Genomic DNA, 23,860 nt, shown 5'->3' with positions numbered 1-23,860 from the left:
GATAAGTATTACCAAGGATATGGGGAAACTGGAACCATTATGCAGTGAAGATGGGAAGGCAAAATGGTACAGCCACTATGAGACACAGTATGGCTGTTCCTCCAAAACTTAAAAATAGAGTTACCAAATGACCCAGCAATTCCACTTTTTTTTATGTGTGTGTGTGTATGTATGGATGGATATATATATATATATATATATACACACACACACATACTTATGCGTATATATATATATCCCAAAGAAGTGAAAGAAGGGACTTGAACAGTTATTTGCACACTCATGTTCATGGCAGCATTATTCACAAAATAATGGTGGAAACAACTCAGGTTTCCATTAACAGATGAATAAACAAAATAAAATACAATCAAATATTATTCAGCCTTAGAAAGGAAGGAAATTCTGACCCATGCCGCAACATGGATGATGTTGAAGACATTCTAAGTGAAGCGAGCCAGACACAATAGGACGAATATTGCACGGTGACATTGACATGAAATATCTAGAGAAATCAAATCATAGAGGCAGAAACAGGTGGGTGTCAGGCCCTAGGGGGAGGGGATCATGGGAGTTATTGTCCAGTGGATGCTGAGTATCATCAGCTGGGAAGATAAAAAGTTCTGGAGACGGATGTACAACAATGTGGATGTACTTAACGTCACAGAAATGTACACTTAAAAATGGTTAAAATAGTAAACTTTATATTGTACGTATTTTACCACAATTTTAGAAAATTAAAAAAAAAAAAAAACATGCAGACGTTTCTCTGTTACTACCCTATTGATCACTTGCAAGACGGAAAGGAAGGAATCAACCCTCGATCACCACCCTGGAGGGCCGCTGACGAAGGACAGCAAAGAACCCAGACAAACAGGCTCCCTGTGCCCTTTTTGCCCTGTGCAAAAGCCCCAGGGGCGTTGCAGTTTCCCAGTGAAGACCGGGTAGGTGCTAGGAAGGGGTCTGAGCAGACCGCTTTGCTGATCACAGACCGGCCAGGGAGAAGACACCCAACCCAGGATGTGATTGGGCCATAGCGTCTCCTCCCGGGACTGCTGAGCTCCTACACTTCCTACGCTCATTCAAAGTTATAGTTCTACAGATGAGAGAGAAACTCATGTGGCTGTAATTCAGGACTGAGAAGAGACCCTCACCTTCGCCCAACCAGCAAGCCTCCTTCCGCCTTCTTTCTCCACGCAAGAAATTCACCCAACTGCTATGTCAGAAATTTCTTTCCACCTAACACCATCCCCTAATGAAGTGCAGGTGCACCCGCAGCCCCTCGAGAATGGGAGGGGGGGCCTCGGGAGGGGTGAAGGGCAACAACATTCCTGAGAAATTCACGTCCTCACATCCACCTTTCTTCCATTCGCCAAAGGGTTTTTGGTCATATCAAGGGGTTGGCAAACTTTTCCTGAAAGCGCCAAATGGTAAGCATTTTAGGTTCTGTGGGTCGTGCCGTTTCTCTCACAACTATTTAATTTTGCTCTTATGGTAAAATATGTAAATGGACATGTTTGGTTTCCAAGAAAACTTTATTTGAGGAAATTACACTTGAATTTTGTATAACTTTAAAGTGTTTCGAAATATTATTAAAAAAATCTTTTCTCAAGGGCACCTGGGTGGCTCAGTCTGTTAAGCCTCCCGCTTTGGCTCAGGTCATGATCTAGTGGTTCATGAGTTCAAGCCCCCTGTCGGTCTCTGTGCTGACAGCTCAGAGCCTGGAGCCTGCCTCAGATTCTGTGTCTCCGTCTCTTTCTGCCCCTCCCCTGCTTGCACTCCGTCTCTCTTTCTCTCTCTCAAAATAAATAAACATTTTACAAAAATTCGTAAAAATATATTTTTTCAACCATTTAACAACATAAAAGCCATCCTTAACTTGCAGGTCACACACCATATTTAGTTTATGGTCCACTGGTTTAAGTACTTTTAATCTACCAGCTTTAAAAAAGATTAATACAGGAGGAATTTCACATCTATGTGGATTCCCCACAGGTACACCTATCAAATTTGATTCTCTCCTGTTTAAAAAAAAATAATATAGCTTACTTGTTCTTGGAAAGAAACTAATATTTATGCATAATTTGTTCAACAAAATTTTGCATAGCATGGTGGCTCTGGGAACAGAGCAGTTGGGTTTAAATCCCAACGATTGCCACGCCCAGGCTGTGTGACCTTGAGGAATTTACCTGAACTCTCTGAGGCTGTGTCTCGTCATCTGCAAACTGAAGCTAAGACAGAACCTAGCTAACAAGGTCGTTGGCATGGATTAAATGAATCAACGCACGTTGAATGTTTAGACAAATACTTGGTGCCTCATAAATGGTAGCGGTTGGGGCGTCTGGGTGGCTCAGTCGGTTGAGCATCCGACTCTTGATTTCAGCTTAGGTCATGATGCCAGGGTCTTGGGATCAAGTAGCACATCAGGCTTGGCACTGAGCATAGAGCCTGCTTAGGATCCTCTCTCTTTCTCTCTCCCTCTGCTCTCTCCCGTGCTGGTGCTCTCTCTCTCTCTCTCTCTCTCTCTCTCTCTCTCTCTCTAAAAAAGAATAAAAAAATAAAAAATAAATGTTAGTTGTTATTTGTTACATGGTAAGTCTGGCAATAAGTCCCTTCATTCCGTTATCTCACTCTCTCCTGCCAAATGTGTATTATGAGCACCCAAAAAAGAAACACGTTTCCCATGGTTCGGGCAGCTTGCTTGAGGTTCAAGGAGAAGAATGTCCAAAGCCAAGCAATCTGCTGCACTCAACACCTTTCCTTTACTCCTATCCTGCTGCCCCGTTCCTCCCTTCCAAGACACTTCTGCAGCCTTTGATGTCCTTTGGCCATCGCTGACAAAGCTTTCTGTCTCAGTCCCATGATCCTCCTGTTAGCTCTCCTCTTAGTTTCTCTGTGGTTCTCAAGAGTTCCTCTTGCTCTACTTCTCTCCAAGATGGGGGCATCCCTCCTTGCTCCCGCCAAGGACCTCTACATCCCTCTGCTGTGTCGTTCGTGTCTCCAGCTTCAGTTATGAACAGGCACCTTTTGCAAATGAGTCCCACAGCGATTTCTCTAGTGGTGACCTATCTTCTCAGCTCAGATGTGTTGGACTCTTTGATGTTTCCGGAGGGCAAGGTGGCAGATGGACGATGACATCAGACTCGCCTGGCTTCACTTTCCACTCATTGGCTGTGGGATCTTGGAAGGATGAAACTACCTTTCTGGGCCTTGGTTTAGACACGAGTAACATCAGGGTAATTATAGGATCGCCAAGTAGAGTCGCTGTCGAGATAAAATAAAATGATGGGCATAATGAGATTAAGAGGCCGGTTCATTCATTCTTTCATTTGTCTGTTCAACAGACACATACTAACGTCTCCTGTGTCCTACGGAGTGTGTGTCCAGTGGCGGATGATATGACCAAAGCCCTGAATGTCCTTACTTCTTTGCTCTTCTCTATTTTTGTCCCTTGCCCATCTTCCAGTCTTCAAGGATTAAGCCCAAGATTCTTAGTGATGTTGCCTCCTCTTATCCCTTATATTCCCAACATCAAGTCTCATTTCCCCTTTCCTTTCTTTCTTGTCCTTTTCCACCATTACCATCCTAGGACTGACCCCCAGATTATCTCAAACCTGGAGCCTCCTCTTATGTCAATCCTCAAGTTTTGACTTATTTCAGTTGGAAATTAGCATCCTGGAGACTTTTTGAGTAGAGAAGGAAAAGGATGAAATGGTGCTTTTTTTTTTAAAGTTTTTATTTGAATTGTGGTTAGTTAAGATACAGGGTAATATTAGTCTCAGGTATACAATGGAGCGATTCAACGCTTGCATACATCACCCGGTGCGCATCACAACAAGTGCCCTCCTTAATCCCCACTGCCTATTTAACCCATCCCCCGACACCGGTTACCATCTGCAACATCTGTGTATCTGCTCATATGTGTCTTCTCACTCACTGGCTGGTATAGGTTATTCCTTTCTCAACAGGTTATTCCTGTTCCTCTCTTCAGCTTGGTTCTGAGCTCCATAAAGCACGGTCTGTGTTCATCATCCCTTCCCGTCTACTTCAAAATTTGCTTACGCTGAGTCTAGGCAACGCTTATTGCTAATAAGTATTAGAAAATACTCACTGCTCATCGGCCCGTTCGTGTCGTATTTGGGTAATTGTTGGAGGACTGGAGGGTGGGTGGCAGTTTCCCTCCCTCCCCAGGGAATTACAGGCACGTCAGCTGTATGAGTTCATTGCTAAACTAAGTCTATCCCATAAAGAAACATGTATATCATGGGTCGAACATTCAGGTTATTTGCAAAATTTCCATTTATGTGCGCCATAGAAACCCCCACGAAAGCTCCCACGAGAAATTGGATCATCTAGTGGACTCGCGCCTCAGAGAAAGAAGTTGGCGGTGCTGTTCAAGAGCCTAAGACCCCAGCAAACCCTCTTCGTGGAAAAGTCTTGATGGAAAGGACGGCTCATTTTCTGTCCCCCTGTCTTCCCTTGCATAGCCCATCTGCCTGATGCTTTCCACTGAGAAACAAACAGGTAGTATGCAAAAGAGAGGCCCATTTCTTGACCCGTTCCCTGTAAGACAAGGGCAACTTACGCTATGCTTAGGCTGTGTAGCAGGTCCAGGCAAGTGCTTTCATGATTGCTTGAAGCACGGCTTCAAACACTGTGGCATAGGTACAGAGTCCTGGGAAGTAACAGCTGCAGGCAGGGCAGGCTGGTATGCAGCCGGAGAGTGCATGGGTGGATCTTTCTGAGTAGTCTCTGAGCAGATGGCGGGTCTAAGCATCCGGGTGCAAATCACTCCAGTCGCATCTGAAAACCAAACAAGATTCCTTAGAGCTGTGAAGTCTGGAGAGTGTTATTGGTTCCGCGGTGATATCAGAGAAATTGCTTCACATCCTTCCTTCTGAGTAGGAAAAAACCAGAACCAAAAAAAACCAACCAACCAACCAAGCAACCAAACAAAAAAAAAACCCAGGGCAGTAGCCAGAGGTTCGAGAAATCGAGGTTAAGCCATAGAAGTGACACTGGCTAGAGGCTGGGGTTCTAGAAGAGAGAAGGCAACAGTCTAGGTTAGACGAAAACCATCGGAAGTGCCCTGCTGGGAGCATGTTCAGGGATAGAACGAGGCAAAATCATGAGGCAGGTAACAGAGTAGTAAGGGAAACGATCTTAGACTTGCTGGCGTCTGTCGTGTTATCTTGGGTTGGTCACCTGTTCAACACGCAGAGAGGGCAGACTTTCCAGAATGGTGTAACAGAAGAGTCAGAGGTTCTCCCAGCTTACTGACCTAGATGTAAACCCCGTGCCTACACTTCACCTGAGTGCGACCTTGGAGAGTCACTTCATTTCACCGAGCCTAGGGTTCCTCATCTGTCAACTGGGTAGGATAAGGTCGATTCCGAGGGTTATCGTGCAGATTGAGTGAGTTACTGTATGAAAGGCTCAGCTCAGCCTCATCCAGTGTGGCAAACAGAGGACATTCGATACATAGGTGCTCTTTTCCTCTCTCCTCTTTTCCCATAGGAGACAGGGCTCACAAACCCCCACCGAGGGCCGAATTCTTTCATCAGCTGCCTTTAGGTAAAGAGGACAGAGCATTGTCAAGAACTGTGAAAGGTCTGAAACTTTATGCTACTGTTAAGCTAACAAGTTGACCTGACAGTTTCATGGATGAATACACAACACTCCTGTATTGGAAACAAAGCCCTTGCTTACTCCTAGCCCAGCAAGCTCCAGGAACATCAGCATAATGGCACCTAATTCCACGGGGGCAGTGGGAAGAGAGCCAGATGACAGCTGATCGCACTCCGAGGTGCATTATGGGAGAGGAGCCCTGAGCTCAGAGAACCCAAATTTTGTATAAGGGGCAGTGAGCTTACCTGCCCTGTGCTCTAGAGTATCTGTTTTTTCCAAGCCTGTTCACTCTGGAAACATCCTTGAAAAGACAGTCCAGCACAAGGGCAGTCAGTGCTCCTGCTCGCCAGATGTAAAAATGTGAGACACATAGAAGATAGTCTCCCAAAAGGCCCCATAGAAATGATGCATTTTCTTCCTGTCCCTTTACCAGGTTCGTTAGCAGGGGCGGACTTTCTGCCCACCAGCACTCTGCTCTGTGACCGTGGGAAGCTCCCGCATCACTTAGGCCCTGTGTCCTGCTCCTCTTCTCCCTATTATATCATGGTTCAAACACCCCATTAGGACATTTCTGTCCCATGTGGAGTTGCTTAGAGCTGTGTCAGAGCCCACAGCTGTGTAGGCTGCTGGCCTGACCGGGACAGCGCTTTTCCCTGGGAACCTAGTTTAAGCTTCATGAAAAATGTGATGGGAGAGGATTTAGGTGAGGGGAGGAAGTCAAGGGAGAGAGCGAGACGCGTCTCCCCTTCTCTCCACATTTGGGGAACATTTGATCCCAGTTTGGAGGGAAGAATCGAGCCAAACTGGTGTCACTTGAATAAAGCAGGAAATGGTAAAAGCCTCTGACATTCCCCTTCAGGTGCACGGGCCCAGGGCCAGCTGGACGTCTGGGGAGAGCAAGAGGCCACCTACATGGAGTTATTTGAGGGACACCATGAACTCCACCTGTTTCAAAACATCTTCCTGCACCTGACAATTCCATTAAAGTCTCTCCTCCAGGAAAAACGTGGTCTAAAAAATACACTGTTCCAATATAAATATGCTCTCTGGGAGAAACAATCTCTACTATTTATAAATGCTCTCAATGGCCCATTCATTCAATGCACATATTTTGAGTACCAGCTACATCCTAGACATTGTGTTAGCCACTGGGCTTCAGGCATGATCAACGATAGTCCTTGCCCTCAGGAGCCTTGGGCTAGTGAGCATCAGAAAAGGAACAGGGAACTTGTATGCAAAGTTCTACGCTTCGTGATAGAGAATCCCAGGGTGACACAGTGGCACAGGGGAGGGACACTTAATCTTATTTTGGAAGAGCAAGAAATGTTTTTTATTTATTTTATTTTATTTTATTTTATTTTATTTTATTTTATTTCATTTTATTTCATTTATTTTATTTTATAAGTTTGTTTGTTTGCTTATTTATGGTCCAGGAGTGGGACAGAGAGGGAGACGGAGAGAGAATTCCAAGCAAACTCCACGCTGTCAGCACAAAGCCTGATGCAGGGCTCAATCCCACAAACTGAGATCATGACCTAAGCTGAAGTCAAGAGTCAGACGTTTAGCCGACTGAGCCACCCAGGCACCCATCTTTTTTTTTTTTTTTTTTTTTTGAGAGAGAATAGAGTGTGAGATGGGGAGAGAGGCAGAGGGAGAGAGAGAGAAAGAGACAGAATCCCAACAAGATTCCACACTCAGTACAGAGCCCAACTTGGGGCTTGATCCCAAGACCCTGGGATCATGACCTGAGCCCAAATCAAGAGTTGGATGCCTACCCGACTAAGCCACCCAGGTCCCCCAAGAGATGTTTTTTTTGATGGAAGTTAACTTTAATCTGAGACCCTGTGAATTAAATATTTCTAATCTTGGGGCGCAGAGATTCTCTCTCTCTCTGGCCCTGCCCTGCTTGTGCTCTCCCTTTCTCTCTCTCAAAATTAATAAATAGACTTAAAAAAATAAGTATTTCGAATCTCTATTTCAGAGGTAAAGAAACTGAGGCCCAAAGAGTCTAATTGTCTTCCCTGAGGTTAGTTGGCATGTGGATGCCCAAGTCGTGGCTCAAGCATACGTTGACACAGTTTTAGTGGGTTTTCCCATAAATATATGTTTTATAGCCAATTGGTTCGTCTAAGCAGCTAGGGCCTTAGGACACAGGATCTAGGAAAGAGGTATCTTAATGGTGGTGGGACAGGGAGGGGTGGGGACAGGGATCAGGGTGAGACACATAAGTGAGAGGGGAGGCAGAAGGGCCCAGAGCTCGTGACACTGCTTGGGACAAGCTAGCTCGCTGGTTGGATCCTGGGGCAATGGGGGATTCTGGAGCATCCGTAACTGAGGCCCGAAGACAGTGGAGATACTGGTGGAGGATTTGGGTGGGGTAGGGGGGGAGAGAGTAAGGAAAAGAAGGATTTAAGGAGAATTTGTGATAGAAAGTCTGATGTGAGCAGCAAAATCGAACTTTCTCTAACTCGCAACTTTATCCAAACCGGTGCTGGCCGTTGATGCTATTCCAGGAAGCAGGAGGCCAGCACGTTCTGAGGACCCAGAAAGAGAAAGAACTCAGGGCAGCAACACACAGAGCTTGTGGGACGCTTCACAGAAGCTGAACCAGGGATTCCCCTGGTCCTCTCTCCACTCTTTGTCAGGGCTTGCTCTGGTCCAGAGGGAATTAAAGCAGGTGACGAGAGCCTGCTTCCCTAAGTGGACCCCACAGGAGCCCCAAGCTCCCTGGAACTGGCCTTGGCGTGTGGAACAAGCACGGTGACCTGGGTACGCCGGTGGGGTCAGACGCGGATCTGAAACCACAACCAGAAAAAGTGGAAACTGTTTTGAGTTGGGCCAGGGCTTGTTCCACACACTACGGCTCAAAACTTCCCTCCCTATCTTCGAGCTGAGCCAAACTCATTTGAGTTTCAAATGTCACCGTTTAGCAGTTGGTCGGCCCGCGCCTTTTCTTCTGTCTGAACTCTCAGCCAACCTAGGCAACATTTGGATCCCATTTGATAGAGAAATTGGGTGAGCTCCTTGCCAAATTCCTGTGAATCCATGTCAAACTCAGTGATTTAGGCTCAGATCTGGGGTGTGGCTGAGTCTCCAGAGGAGTTTTGTGGTTGCATAATCCACAGGAAATGAAGCAAAGGGTATTTTCAAAACTACCTCCGAGGAAATGGGCTCTGTAGAGTCTCCGTCTTCTGGGGTTCTAGATTTCAGAGCTTTCACTACAGGGTTTAAGTGTTCTCAGCACTTAACGGTCTTTTAGTGATTCCTTAGCCATCTGCTCACTCTTCGTCCCCATCACCCCATCATCCAGGAAATTATATATTTTTATAGTTTTTTAAAGTTTATTTATGCATTTTTAGAGAGAGAGAGAGAATGGGGCGGAGAGGGAGGAGCAGAGAGAAAGGGAAAGAGAGAGAATCCCAAGCAGGCTCCACACTGTCAATGCAGAGCCTGATACAGGGCTCAAACCCACGAACCACGAGATCACGACCCAAGCCAAAACCAAGAGTCAGATGCTCAACTGACTCAGCCACCCAGGCACCCCAGCAACTACCTATTTTGAACCAGAGGAAGCCAGTATGTTTATAGGAATGATAAATCTCTCACTTGAGGTCAAGAAGTAAGAAGGTGGCTGGACTGGGCTAAGGGCCTGACTCCATGAATACTGTTAATACATAATCTACCGAAGCCAGGATCTCTAACACCTTCAAAGTTTGCAAGTTTTTCTTTCCTTATAGGGCACATGACGACAGCAACAACACAGAAATCACGATAAGTACAGGGTGATGGGAATGTCATACGTCAGTTTCGCTGGGAAACTAACTGTAAAGTTGAGATCCGCACACAGGGAGTTCTTTAGGGGCACTTTCAGGAATAATACTCCTCAGAGGATGAGGGGAACAGGACTGGGCACAGGGAAAGGCTGAACATTCACAAGACAGAGCCTACCTGATCTCCTGGGGAGTTCTAGAGCTCTGATGGCCCTTCACAGTTGTCTGGGATTGTGGTAAAGGATCCGGGCGATTATTAAATATGAGCCACCTCTGGGGAAGGGCCAGGGCCTTGGGCAAGGAAGTTTCCTTTGACAGAGAGCACGTTCCGGGGAAGGCTCAGCTCTGGGAGGTTAGCAGTCAACACTTGTGGCAGCCGAAGCACCTTGACTGGTCCTGAAAGCGATGGGAAACTGCAACATCCTCCACAGGAAGGGGTAGGGCTCATGGTGAGAACCCAGAGCTCTTCAGGCCAGATTCATAGAGGTCATGTCCGCCGTGATGTGAAATTGTTCCTAGGCCAAGGAATGCGGCCCACAGACCTCTAAAGCCCCGGAGACTAAAGACACAGAGACTCAGGAGATGATAATGATATGTAGAGGTAAACCACTCTAAGGCTCCTGGCATTTTTATGCTGGGGATAAAATCAAGTTTGACAGAGTAAATGATGCAGAGAGGTCAAAGAAGGGATCAGGGGCAGACCAAACGGTCTGTCTGGGAAAAAGAATATGATTCAGCTGAGATGACTGTGGAAATTTCCACAACTAATTGAAAACCTGGAAGCCTTGACTTATACTCTGCGAGTCTCTACTTTCTTGCTCCCCAGAAGCCCCTCTGAGGCTTCCTGGAGGCTTCCTGCTTACGTGCTCCCACAGACCGGCCTGGCTGGAGAAAGAGCTCTAGGAGAGGACTCGGGAGTCTGGGGATGGACTTGGCCAGTTGGGTGATGCTGATCTAACCGACTCTGTATCCTTACTTATTTTCCTAGTCTCCTCCTAGTACTAGAACTGCTGAAAGAGGTATTATCCTGCACTAGAGTGCAGAGAGCATTTACATTTTCTAAAACCTGAGAAAACACGAGGGGTTTCAAAAACAGGCTTTCCTCTTTCCTTTTTTTTTTTTTTTTTTTCTCTCCCCACTGATTTTTATGGCAAGACTATTATGCTATCGAGACACTTCTTCTTTCTATTCCTTTCTTTTTTCAGATCAGTTCATGGTTCTCTGACCGTGTGTGATGTTTTCTAACCTGCTTGTATGACCGAGAATCCCATCCGGTCCATTTCAGAGCTCTTAATAAAATCTGACTAAGAGCTCTCTGATCATGATAGCCCATCTCAATGGTACCATGAACTTGGCCCTTCAGTAACATCACGCATATTGTGTTGTAATTACCCGCTAATTTACGTTCATTCATTCACTAAACTGTCTTTAAAAAAAAAAAAATTTTTTTTAACATTTATTTATTTTTGAGAGACAGAGAGAGACAGAGCGTGAGCAGGGGCAGGGCAGAGAGAGAGAGGGAGCCTGAAACAGGCTGCTGGCTCTGAGCTGTTAGCATAAAGCCCAACACGGGGCTTGAACCCACGAACCTCCAGAAATGACCTGAGGCAAAGTCAGATGCTTCACGGACGCAGCCACCCAGGCACCCCATCACTAAACCTTCTTTTATTTATTTATTTTTTTTTTTAAATTTTTTTTTTTCCAACGTTTTTATTTATTTTTGGGACAGAGAGAGACAGAGCATGAACAGGGGAGGGGCAGAGAGAGAGGGAAACACAGAATCGGAAACAGGCTCCAGGCTCTGAGCCATCAGCCCAGAGCCTGACGCGGGGCTCGAACTCACGGTCTGCGAGATCGTGACTTGGCTGAAGCCGGACGCTTAACCGACTGCGCCACCCAGGCGCCCCTAAACCTTCTTTTAAAAATCCTTTCTGGTTTTTGGGGCTCCTGGGTGGCTCCGTCGGTTGGGCGTCCGACTTCGGCTCAGGTCATGATCTCACAGTCCATGAGTTCGAGACCCGCGTCAGGCTCTGTGCTGGAGCCCGGAGCCTGCTTCAGATTCTGTGTCTCCCTCTCTCTCTGCCCCTCCCCCGCTCATGCTCTGTCTCTCTGTCTCTCAAGAATGAATAAACGTTAAAAAAAAAAAAAAAAAAGTCCTTTCTGGGTTTTTTTTTTTTTTCCCCCATCCTATCCCAAATTAGGGGAGATAGTCCTGGGCTGAAATTTAGCCTCTCCCAGGGACTAGGCTTGTGACCTTAAATTAGTAATGAACTCGTCTGAGCCTTACTTTTCTCCTCTGTAGAACAGGGCCAAAAATGGTAACTTGCTTTGCCGATGACACAATACCTAGCACATAGCCCGGCATTTTATAAACCTACGTGTTCAACTGAAGAAAGTTGTAGGATGAAGCTACTCCCTGCAGCCTCAGCAATATGGTCCTGGCTCCTTCACACAATGCTAGCGCCAATGAACTGTGAGCAATGAAGAATGTTGAGGTCGTTTGTTTTTACTATCAGTGTAACTTGTCAAAAAAAGAAACAAAGAGTCAGATGCTATCAGTGTAACTTCTCCGTAGAGGATAACCTGAGGTTTTTTTTTTTTTTTTAAATGAGGGCTGGATGGGGCGCCTGGGTGGCGCAGTCGGTTAAGCGTCCGACTTCAGCCAGGTCACGATCTTGCGGTCCGTGAGTTCGAGCCCCGCGTCGGGCTCTGGGCTGATGGCTCAGAGCCTGGAGCCTGTTTCCGATTCTGTGTCTCCCTCTCTCTCTGCCCCTCCCCCGTTCATGCTCTGTCTCTCTCTGTCCCAAAAATAAATTAAAAAAATAAATAAATAAATAAATGAGGGCTGGAAAATGGCCCACGCTAATTTACAAGACTGAATTATATTCCAGCCAGCACTTAATCATTCATATGGCCATTTTCCACTTCTAGATTATCAGTGAAATTCTTTTTTTTTTTTTTTTTTAATTTTTTTTTTTCAACGTTTATTTATTTTTGGGACAGAGAGAGAGACAGAGCATGAACGGGGGAGGGGCAGAGAGAGAGGGAGACACAGAATCGGAAACAGGCTCCAGGCTCTGAGCCATCAGCCCAGAGCCCGACGCGGGGCTCGAACCCACGGACCGCGAGATCGTGACCTGGCTGAAGTCGGACGCTTAACCGACTGCGCCACCCAGGCGCCCCAATCAGTGAAATTCTTGCCCCTCAGATTTCAAGCTGTCTTCTCTCTGCCACCCAGCATGTGGCTGGACCACATCCCCCCACCCCCACCCCACGCCCCCCCCCAACCCCCACCGCCTCAGCTATTTAGTGTGGGCTTAGGGAATGCAAACTCATTTCAACTTTTTCCTGAGCAGAACATCACTGGGAAGGAAAATCCGAATCCCCAAAAGCCATACAAAGCATTCCAAAGTAAAATATAAGAAACATTTTGATTGTTTTTCTGTTTCGGATTATCTGTGCCACTATTCATTTCCTTTTTTTGTGGATAATCAAGAACTGGCCGTATCGTGGTGAACAGGACTTTAAAATTGCTGAGAAAACTCTGCAGGGCACTGAAATGTTTTAAGGGTAAATTCGTAATCCCCAATATTTACACTTGATAGCACATACAGCCTTGGACAGGGGGAGTTCGTAGGTAGTTCCAACATTTCCAACTTAAGATATCTCTTTTTTTCAGGGCATTTCAGCCTCAGCTGTTTCAAATCATATTAGGCCAGTGCTGATTAAAATCAGATAAGGCCCCCAAGACAGAGAAGCAAAAAGAAACTCCATCGTAAACTGAAAAGATTTTTTTTTAGAGCAACGAATACAAATTTTAAAAAAGAAAGTCGTGTGTTTTTTTGTTGTTGTTGTTGTTTTTTAGCTAAGGAATTTTTGTAAAACATGTAGCCAAATGTAGGCTCCACACCCTTTAATCATTCTAGCCCTAACCATCTGAATGTCCTGGACATGTGGACTGTGCTCTGATAAGCCCGCAGCAAAAATAAGCTAAATGGAACATTCTCGTGGCCTTGTGATCTCCAGAGCCCATGTCATCAAGGCACTAGGCCAAATATTACACATGGGTTATCTCTAATTCCAGCTTCAAGGGACCTACGGCCACCTAGTCAGCAGCTGGAATTCAGGGCCCTTGGGCTCTTTCTTTGGCTGTGTGCCCCCAAGTCAATCTGAAAAAAAAAAAACCCTTAAAATCCTTAAAACTCTTAGGAAAGCGGACCCATTGCTCCTTGCTTTGCAAGACTGAATTCAATTCAGTATAAACAATTCAATTTCATTTGCTTAGTTACGTGCTGTACTAAGCACGAGTAATTAAGATACAGAGTGCGAAGGTGAATCCGATAATAACTCCTGCCTTCAAACAGCTCACAGTCTAATACAAGAGAAGGTGGCACAGGAAGATATTCACGAGAGATACGCACCCACGATCTCAAACACAATCATACACTGTTGGTTGCTAAGAGTGTAGTGGGCAGTGGGAGAACAGAGAAGGAAGCTAGAATGACATCTTAGAGCAGCCCAGGAAGGCTTCATGGAGGAGATCATATTTGAACCAAGCCGTGGAAAATGAATAGGATTTCTGATAGGTATGGGAAGACAGGTGAGACTTTTAAGCTCATTTTCCCCAGAGAAAGCTCCGGCCCAGGGGCCATATGCTGAGAGAGAACAAGGCAAGACAAGTTCCAGAAAGGACTGAGAGAAGGATGCTCAGGAGGGATAGAAAGAGGTGGATGGCGGGCAAGCCAGAAGACATAAGCCTCACACTCCTGGCCCTCTCGTGAACTCCTTCCTTCAGAGGAACAGACACCCCCAGGAGAAATCCTGCCTCCTCCAGGGCCCCAGGGAACTTCACTTCTTGGGGGATTATTTAAACAACAAAAATAACAATGGTGTTTCCCTAAGAATTGTACCAGCCAACATTGTTTGGCACGTCTTAGCTGCCAGGCCTTTGTGCTGAGCATTTCACAACAGCTCTTTGAGTTGTGTGCTTTGATTAACGCGTGGTATTTTACAGACGAGGAGACTGCCACTTGAAAGCTTTAACGTGCCCATGGCCGTGCAGCTAGTAGGAGGCAAACTCATGTTTTCCCAGTTCCAAAGCCCCGTTCTTAACCTCTACGTCGTCCAGTCTTCGTAGGAGTGCCACCCTCTCCTGACGATCATACCCTGGTTTTATCTAGGGCTTTACAAAAGCGCACGGAGTCTCTTCCTTTTTACTTGGTCATTTAATCACAAGGGCCTTGTGCTGCCATTTCAAGGCTTCATGTAGTTTTTATGTTTTCTCCTTGAGAATGGAGATATTCAGTAAATATGAGGTAAGGAAAGAAAGGAAAAGGAAAGAAGAGAGAAAGGAAGGAAGGAAGGGAGGAAGGAAGGAAGGAAGGAAGAAACAATTTTTTCTGATGGAGAAATTAAAGGTCAGGAGAGAGTAAGCAACTAGTCCTGAGTTGCATGAAGTCAGTTACACTATCAGGAGCAGAATCCAGCTCACAGATTCCCTGACTTTACCATTTTTCCACTACATTATTGACTTTTGTGATAAAGGTCCAATATCCTTTTTTTCTTTTCTTTTCTTTTCTCTTTTCTTTTCTTTTTTCTTCTTTTCTCTTTTCCTTTCTTTTCTTTTTTCTTTTGTTCTCTTTTCCTTTCCTTCCTTCTCTTCTTTTTCTTTCTTTCTTTCTTTCTTTCTTTCTCTCTTTCTTTCATATAAACATGGGTGAAGTGAGATTTTAAAAAGTTTGTTTTTAATCCTTGGTTATCAGAAATTGTATCGTGTTGAGGTAAGAGAATTAGCTTGAGGGCAGCAACTAATTCTCTCCAGGAAAAATGATATCTGACATGATAAATGGCACATGATTTGGTCAGGGCCTTTTGTTCATGGCAACAGTCACATACTAAGCATTACACAAACAGAAGGCGGGGCTGAGAGTTGAGGCTTGATGAGAAACGCATGATAGGAATATAAGAAGTTCATGAAGAAGGGGCATTAAGTGTTGGGGGTAACACCAATGCAGAGCTCCTGTGAGTTGCCATGAAATAGAATAAGCAAATAAAAGACTCAAAGATGAAGAATTCATTCTGAACGCCAAAGGGAAAAAAGTTAGCAGGTGTCACGATTAGTCTGGTGTCTTCTCGAAGAATATTCCTTGCTCTGTGCCAATACTTAACCCCTAGAATTCCTTGACTCTGAATTTCTTTTATAAACAGATTTAATGCTCGAAAGGATATCGTGACATCACATTTAAGGGTGAAAATCCACCGATGCGTGATGGGAGGAAAAAGTGGAAGTCTCAGGTTTGGAAGAAATAGAGAAGAATCAGGAAAAAAAAAAAAAAAAGATACGATTATACAAGGAAGAATCAAAGAATCAACTGGGAAGATTCCACTGTGCCTAGGAGGTTGACCATTTCTACTCCGCCTGCCAAGCCTCGGTCAGATGACCCTTCTACTCTGCTCCCCCCAACACAGTTCATGTAGCCTAATGATGGCTATCTTAAACATGAAAGGGCTACCACTATCCTCTTCTGAGCTTTTCACCCTGGAAATTCACTTATCTCTGCAATATTAATAAGGTAAATGTTACCAATGGAAGAATTCCCTGGGCTCATTCTGCTCTACATACACTCTTCTCATTTGGGCCCACATCCCTGTTGTCTGTTTCAGATTAGAAAACCATTCAGTGAAACAACTATGTAATATATTCTCTTAGAACAATTCCCAGCTGAGAAACATAAGCCTTTACACTGGTTCATAATGAGACTGGAGAGGAAGGCGACAATGACAATAAGCAGGAGGGTAGACAATGGGATTACAGGAGCCATGGGAAGGATGGCTAGAATCTAGCTACCTCATACAGCTTGGGGCAGCACCGGGTAGAGAAAAACAGCTGGGCTTTGGAATACAAAACTGAGCCGAATTCTAATCTTGGTCCTCTTCATCCTGTGACCACAGCGTAGGGTTTATTCCATGGCTTTACAACAAGACAAAGATCCATTCCTAACAGATAAGAACCATATCCGAACCTAAATATTTAAACTTTTTAAATTTCACCTGAGAAGGTCTCAGAAGTGCCCTCCCTGTTACTTAAACACACACACACACACACACACACACACACACACACACACAACCCAAAGTGCAAAAGCAAATGGTCATCGACCTAAGGAGCAAACGACAACAAAAATCAGCCCAGAGACAAATCTAGGAGAGAAAATGCCTTTCCCTCCGCCACCTGACTCGAGGAGGGGTTCACAAGTGCTCGCTGGAATGCATCACTTTGACCATGGCACAAAAAGAGGCGCCTATTATAAAATGTACGTTTTCCTAACAAAAGTATTGGAGGCAACCTCCCTCTACGTGGCATGGCGCGTTTTCTGAAAATCAATCAAGTCCTCTCATTCAGTGGGAGCCCAACCGCATTGTCTGTCCCTTCCTCCAGAAGCCGATTTCTGCCAGGTAGAAAATTAAGTTTCCTTTTACTGTTCTTCAGACACAATGCTTCGGCGTTGCAGAACTGTTGTTCTGTGTGGGAAACCAACTTCCTGTCTCAATAAACAAGCACACACAGGCTTTTCTGGACACATAATGGAGCCTTTTTTATTTTATACAAAAATCATTCCACACTTAACACATCAATGAAGCCACTTAAGCTCTACTGCATCTGAATTAAAGAGGAATTGTGTGATCAAAGGGTGTGAAAAGAACCACACACGGTGTTCTTCAGACCCTCTTCTTTTGTTACATTTGATACATAACAAACCCCATAAATATGCTTATCCCAGGAGCTAGTTTCATTATCTTATACCCTTAAGCCTGGTGAAAGTATTCCTGTATCACCCTTCATTCCACAGTGTCCATCTTATACTGGCAATTTCGGTGAAGACATGAAAAATGTTGGCATTCTGGGGGCCCTGGGTAAAAAAATGGGGCAAGGAGGTTGTTTCTGTTGCCCCGAATATAAATGTATATTTACACGTATATACATGTATATAAATGTATATGTGTGCATCTATGCATACTTATTCTCACTAAAGATGAAATATACATATAAATATATAACATGTATGTCACTGAGCACGGCGTGCACACACGCACACACACACACACGCACACACGCGCGCCCTCACACTCTCCAAACGGTAACATGAGAAATTGTCATCTTACTAAATAATGAAATATAAAGCAAAAAAGACATGATGAAATTTCTTTAATGCCCAGAATCGAATAGGTGAATAGGACATTCTATAATCCTTTTATAGCTTTTCATGCTACCAGCATAGCTTCTGTGAAGGTTACTAGGTAGTTAACATTCACTGTATTTTTTTGGTATCGTGTGTTCTAGGGATGATGGAAAAATTCCTAAAGAGAGTTCAGGCCTCCTCACAAGCCATGTATCACAGCCACACACATACTGAAGTGCATTTTGTGAATAATAATTCATGTATGACAAAATGTTTCTTCCATGCAGTTGCATAAAAAAATGAAATGCAAAATTTACAGTCAATGAATTAAAGTTGGTTGAACATGTTATTATTTAAATTCATGTAATCAAATCAATATCGGGTTGAAATATATTCCTTGAGCTATCGTCTATATAGCCGGAGTGAATTGTTGAACGAGGATTCAAAATTATGCAGACACAAGTTCTCTCATTGAGGAAAGAGTTTAAATTGGAATAGACTCATTCAAGTATCATCTGTGGAGTGCCAATGATAAGTCAGCCACCACTGCAGGCACAAGGGAGTCAAAGATGAAAAAGACATGCCTCTCCCTGTGTTCATGGTCCAACAAGAAAGAGAGATGTGTGGACAGATGATGGCAACGGTAAGTGTGTTAGCACCTCTTGTGAGGTGCCCTCCTAGTGGAGGAAACAACTAGTTCAGTATGGGAAATCAGCAAAGGCTCCTTCGCCAAAGGAGTTAATACTTGAGTGTGGTCCTAACGATGGAGGGGAGTATAGAGTTTATCAGACAGAGGAACTGGAAGAAAAACATATCAGGGAGAAGGCACATGAGCAAAGACAGGTTGAAATCATGAAAAAACATAAGCACTTTCATGATTTCTTTCTTTAAGCATAAGTGCTTTTAAATTGGTGCATAGTTTTTGTGTAGTTGGACTGTAGAATCCATTGAGCAAAAAAAAAAAAAAAAAAAAAAAAAAAAAGCAGCAGATGAAGCCGAGAGGATAAGCTGAGATCATAAAACAAAGTGACTCGGATGCCCTGTTAGGGCATTTGAACTAGACCCTTGTAGGCAGGGTAGAACCAAGTAGGGTCTTAACAGACTGAATTACCGGAGCTGGATTTGGAATGTGTCCCAGTGAGATGTCTATACTGACCAACCACTGAATAATTGCTCAGATCTGGCCATCCATATGTCTCTAAATAATATAGTCAGTTGCAATTTGTTTTCCTAGCATTTAGTTGCTTGGCATTGCATATGTCCCAGCTATGCAGAGGATGGGCCGAAAGGTTTGGTCCGTAGCCGGATGTTTCCAGTGTTGTGTGGGCCATCTCAAACATTGAAAGAGAAAATGTTCCATGAGGGTGAAAGTCCCTTTACCATGCTTCCCAAATAAATCATCATTGATGGTATCACTAATAAGCCGTTCAGCTCTGTTTAAACACAGTTATTAAGATCAGATGCCCATCTGTTTTCTGCTACAGTTTATGTCATGCAAACCTTTGCCATGGAACCTATGGACTGTTCTCTGTTGCATAGACAAATAAAGCTCAATAAATAACCATAAAAATAACAGCACATTGATATAGTTGTGCATTCTCTTCTTGATTAATTCTGTATGTGTATATACCCAAGGGCCCGTATACCCTATTTCTACCCAATCTGGCTTTCTGTTTGGAAAAATAAACCAATAAGGCTTTTTTTTTTCCTTCACGATTCCTACCCTGAATTTCCTGTCATCTTCCACTTACACTCACATAAAACAGTGATGTTTCATGTTGCTTTTGAATGACATACAGTCTTCTTCTTCCTTATTTTCATGTGGGGTTTGTTTGTCTCTGAAATGCATGGCCTGCACTTGACGTTAGGATTTAAATGTGGTCTCAGGCAGGATCTTTCACTCAACAGTCTGTAAGGATTTGAAAATATTGAGAAGGGAATTTACCAGTAAAGAAATGCCTACAAACATGCTTCTTGGATGTGATAGGCACAGAAGTATCACCTGTGTTGACTACAGAAGGAGAAATCTCATGAAATAAGATGTATCTACTGTTCACTTTAAAGATACTATCACTTCGTCATGGATTTTTCAAGGTCTGAGCACAAAGAGGCCCATACATTTATCCTAATTGATGCACTTAAGGGATCTAGTGACAGAGAGGAGCATTTTCAGAGGGAAAACAACCACGTAAGTGAAAAAGATTTGAAGGTGCCTCACATAAGGAAAAGTGGAAGGATCTGAGAAGCTTTCATCTGGAGAAAAGAAGAATCTAGAAGACCTCAACAACCAGGTCCTAAAACTCACAGAACTATGTGGGTGAAAGGATGCAATTCACTGTGTATAACCTCAAAAAGGAACCATGGGTGGAAGAGATACCAAGGTGGACATTGATTCAATATGGGGAGAAATCTTGTAACATTGAGAGTCATATGTGTGATGGGCCAGCTGAGGAGAAGGGCTTGTGTGAGTCCAGAGGGATTCAAGCCCAGGTCAGAGTATCATGAAGCAGGCATGGGGTGATACAAGAATTAGGTGGGTTCTTAGATTTCTAGAGTCCTTGTAATTCTAACTGATCTGAGTCTACCGATTTACCTGTGGTTCAGCCCAAAATTATGAAGTGCAACGCTTTCTGTCCTCAGCATGAGTCGATGACCTCTGTTGCTCCTGACTTAGCCCTGTGATTCAGACCTCAGTTCTGGACATCACATTTATTTCGAAGTGTTAGCGTTATCCCATAGCCCGGGATTTTGTTTTGTTTCCGTCGGAGCTAGCGATCTGACACCGACTTCTGACGGATGCTTTCATCTGAAGATTTGATTTTAGTATACTTGGTCTTGAACTCCACCGCACAAAGAAGCAAAAAGAAAGATCTCAGCCCTTTCTTGTACAAAGGGATTTCAAGGCATTAAAAGTTGGCTATGGGGTTTTCACATAGGTAATAAGTACAATTCATGATTTGAATGGATCCATTCTTACCACTTTCCAAGATGATCATGATTTTAGTTGAATGTTTTTCTTTCCAAAGGCCTTTGACCGTTTTTACACATTTTAGCCTCGTGCCATAAATCTGAAACCAATTAAGAGTGAACAGCAAATTGGGAAAAGCTTAGAAGTTCTGATGTTGATCACTAATCTCTTGGGAAATTCAATTAGCCAGTGACCTATTTCATCTACAGAACTATTACTCCCCTGATCCCCCCCACCGCCCCACCCCAGATTATGAACCTGTACTGGGAGAAAGTTTCAGGGCCAACTGACAAGACTCTGACTTAATAGGCTTGGAAGTTCCCTATAAGTACCCAAATTTTTAGACGTGAGTTATCTCCCAAAAAACAAACTTTCTTGTCAAGAAAAGGAAGCTTAAACAGGCATCGAGCACACTCTTGCAGCTAAGCGTTTTGATGAATGAAAGGTAAATGAATCAGAGGCATAGGAATTACATTACTTTCTATGCACTTACATGTTCCAACATGAAGGAGTAACAAGTTGGAAGCTTTGTTCTTGATTCTTGAAAGCCGAACTTATCTGAACATGCCATTTGAGCCCACTTGAAGCTTAACGTGCCCTTATTTCTAATGCAGACTGCTGCCTTTTGTGGCTTTTCATTACTGAAATGTTTCCAGGTTTCCAGAAAACTCATATTCACACTGGTGTTGATGGGAATGTATACGATGACCTCTGACCATACTTTTGAGGCCAGCAACCTATCATTCTTTTTCAATTTAGGTGAGTCATACGGAGTCCATATAACAAGTCTGCTAAGGCCATATCCTTACTCTATAGAGAGGGGGATTATTACGTATTAGCGAAAGAAAAAGAAATCGAGGAAGACGTTCTTACATTTTGGTGAGTTACAGGCATTTCTTGAAGGCCCAGTGTGTGCCAGGCACTTAAGATACAAAGCAACGGGGCCCACTCTAAAGGAGCTCTTGGTCCGGTGAGGAAGGCAGACAAGGAAGCAGGTCACACAGTACGAGGTACTATTACAGGAGTGCTTCCAGGGTACCGTGGAAACACAGAGGAGGGGAATCCTCCAGGACGGCTGGAGAGTATTCCCAGACGCACTGAAGCTCAGGCCAGATGGAGGGATAAGAAGTAAGACGGGACTGCAGAGTGCTGGAAGGGAAGGATGTACAGTCAGGCAGCTCTCTACGAGCTACTGGGAGTTTGGGGAGTTGAGTATGGAGGTTACAAAGGGTTTCAGTTTCCAGTTGGGGAGTGGAAAACGCCAGGGTTGGCAAAACAGGCTGGGGCTGGATCACAAAGGGCTTTGTCTTCCAGGCTAGGAAGCACAGATCGGAACTGGCTTTAGCTCATGTTACCAGGCTTCTCATGCCACCATTCCAGTGGAGCTTGTGCATGTTAGCACCAGGTTAACCACGTGTCCTCGTACGGTTGTGTCTTTCTTTCACTTGTGGGTTTCTCTTAAAAAAAAAACAAAAACAAAAACAATTTATCCTATAGGAAATCAGCGTAGGAGAGGGAGTGGGTTGGGACTTCGTATTTAATCCTGAGCCCCAATAGAAGCATTTTGACATCTGCATCTACATTGTTTGTTCACCTTGGTTTGGTCCTTTTTGTATCCCTGGGCCTTGGTTTCCCCATCTGGCAAAGTGAGATCACCGCGATTTCTCTCTGTTGTCGGTCAAGAGAAAGCTGTTAGTTGACTACAAACGCTCTCACATTCCTCCTGAGACGAATTAGATGTCGGGAGTGGATTAGATGAACAATTCACTCCCACCATCATCTGAGGCCGTGTTCGATTTGGAATTGATACATTGCCCAATCCTCAGGCCAGACTGTTGCGATTCATCACAACCTTTGATGATATTTTTTAAGAGGTAAAGAAAAGGAAACACAAGGAGTTCTCGCAGAGATGAAGCAAGCATTACGGGATAAAACAGCATTGGGAGCCTGTGGAGACACCAACCGTGTGTTTAAGGAGCGTCAGTGTAAGAGTCTGGATCACAGACAACAGAGGAAGGTGTTTAAGCGGAGTCTGGCACCATGGCTAAAAATCTTCTCTGCCACCATTTTCCTACTTCGGAAGTAATTTTAATGAATAGATGGTGGCACACATGGAACTCTTTTGGCATACTAAGTGCACTAGACATTTGTGACACCATTCTTATAACCTCTCCCAAAGGTAGCTTGCTAGCATCGCCATATTCCCGCGAGAATATGAAGGTTCTCGAGGCTTGGCAATGTAGCAGAGGACCCACAGCTAGTGAGCGGCATGATGGGAATTCAAAACCAGGTCTTCCGGACTCCGCAGCTCTTTATGACTCTGCTGTACTGTCTCCACTCGTTGCCTTGGTGACTGATTTTCAAATAAGGAGACAGTTTGGGATGAGGATACAGGGACCCTGCCACATGTGAGGTTTAGTAAAAGGATCTGAGAAGCGAAGTCAGGGGGTGTGGAGGAATCGCATTTCTCGAGCCTTTTCATGGCGAGTAGAAGCTGTCCAGTAAGATGTCCTGATCATTGGGAGGCACTTGTACTATGAGCCTTAGTACAGTTTTCTACCCCTATCCAGTCACACAGGGCATTTTGTCTGTCCTTACCATGGTCCCTAAGTAGGAATCATAGGAGAACAACACCGCCTTCTGGCTTCATGATAAATCTTCCTTCCTTGTGTTTTCGGAATGGGACAGCAGAAAAAGAGGAGATGGGTTTTATTCAGTTGGCCTTTAAGAGAAAGTCCAATTATACTGCAAAAGAAGCACTTGCACAATAAAAAGGATTTTTCCCCCCATTTTATGGATTAGGAACCCAAAGAACAGTCAAGTCAGGGACTTGTTTTACTGTCTAACAAAAGCCATTATCAGGGGCACCTGGGTGGCTCATTCGCTTAAGCGTCTGACTTCGGCTCAGGTCATGATCTCAGTTCGTGGGTTCGAGCCCCATGTAGGGCTCTGCGCTGACGGCTCGGAGCGTGGAGCCTGCTTCAGATTCTGTGTCTCCCTCTCTCTCTGCCCCTCCCCTGCTCACGCTCTGTCTCTCTCCCAAAAATAAGTAAACATTTTTAAAAATTAAAAAAAAAAAAGACAATCATGAGGAAGAGATAATACACATTTATAGTACTGTATTTACCAAAAAAAAAAAAAAAAAAAAATCTACATATAAGTGGACTCATAGTTCAAAACTGCGTTGCTCGAAGGGTCATCTGTATTGGCGACCTGAATCTGAGTGTCTTTTCCCAAGTTCATTTCTTTGCTCTTGTACTTGTCTGTCTGACAGCCAGGGCAGAGAGCAGGACCCTGTCTACAAGGGTTTGGGTGAG

The 23,860-nt window shown here is 44.3% G+C and overlaps 1 long non-coding RNA gene across 1 annotated transcript; it reads right to left on the bottom strand.

The window, feature by feature from the left end:
* Positions 1–1,513: 1,513 nt before the first annotated feature.
* On the bottom strand, positions 1,514–23,231 carry LOC147576909 (uncharacterized). Its single transcript, XR_015241276.1, has 4 exons — positions 22,125–23,231; positions 21,417–22,000; positions 4,583–4,800; positions 1,514–3,261 (listed from the first exon to the last, which is right to left on the bottom strand). It is a non-coding gene; the product is annotated as an uncharacterized LOC147576909 (long non-coding RNA).
* Positions 23,232–23,860: the final 629 nt, after the last annotated feature.

The sequence above is a fragment of the Puma concolor genome, chromosome D1 (genome assembly GCF_028749965.1).
Source record: "Puma concolor isolate L17-30 chromosome D1, mPumCon1.1.hap2, whole genome shotgun sequence".
Taxonomy (NCBI): Eukaryota; Metazoa; Chordata; class Mammalia; order Carnivora; family Felidae; genus Puma; species Puma concolor.
The sequence above is the reverse complement of the archived record's forward strand: the minus strand, read 5'-3'. Positions and strand labels throughout refer to the sequence as shown.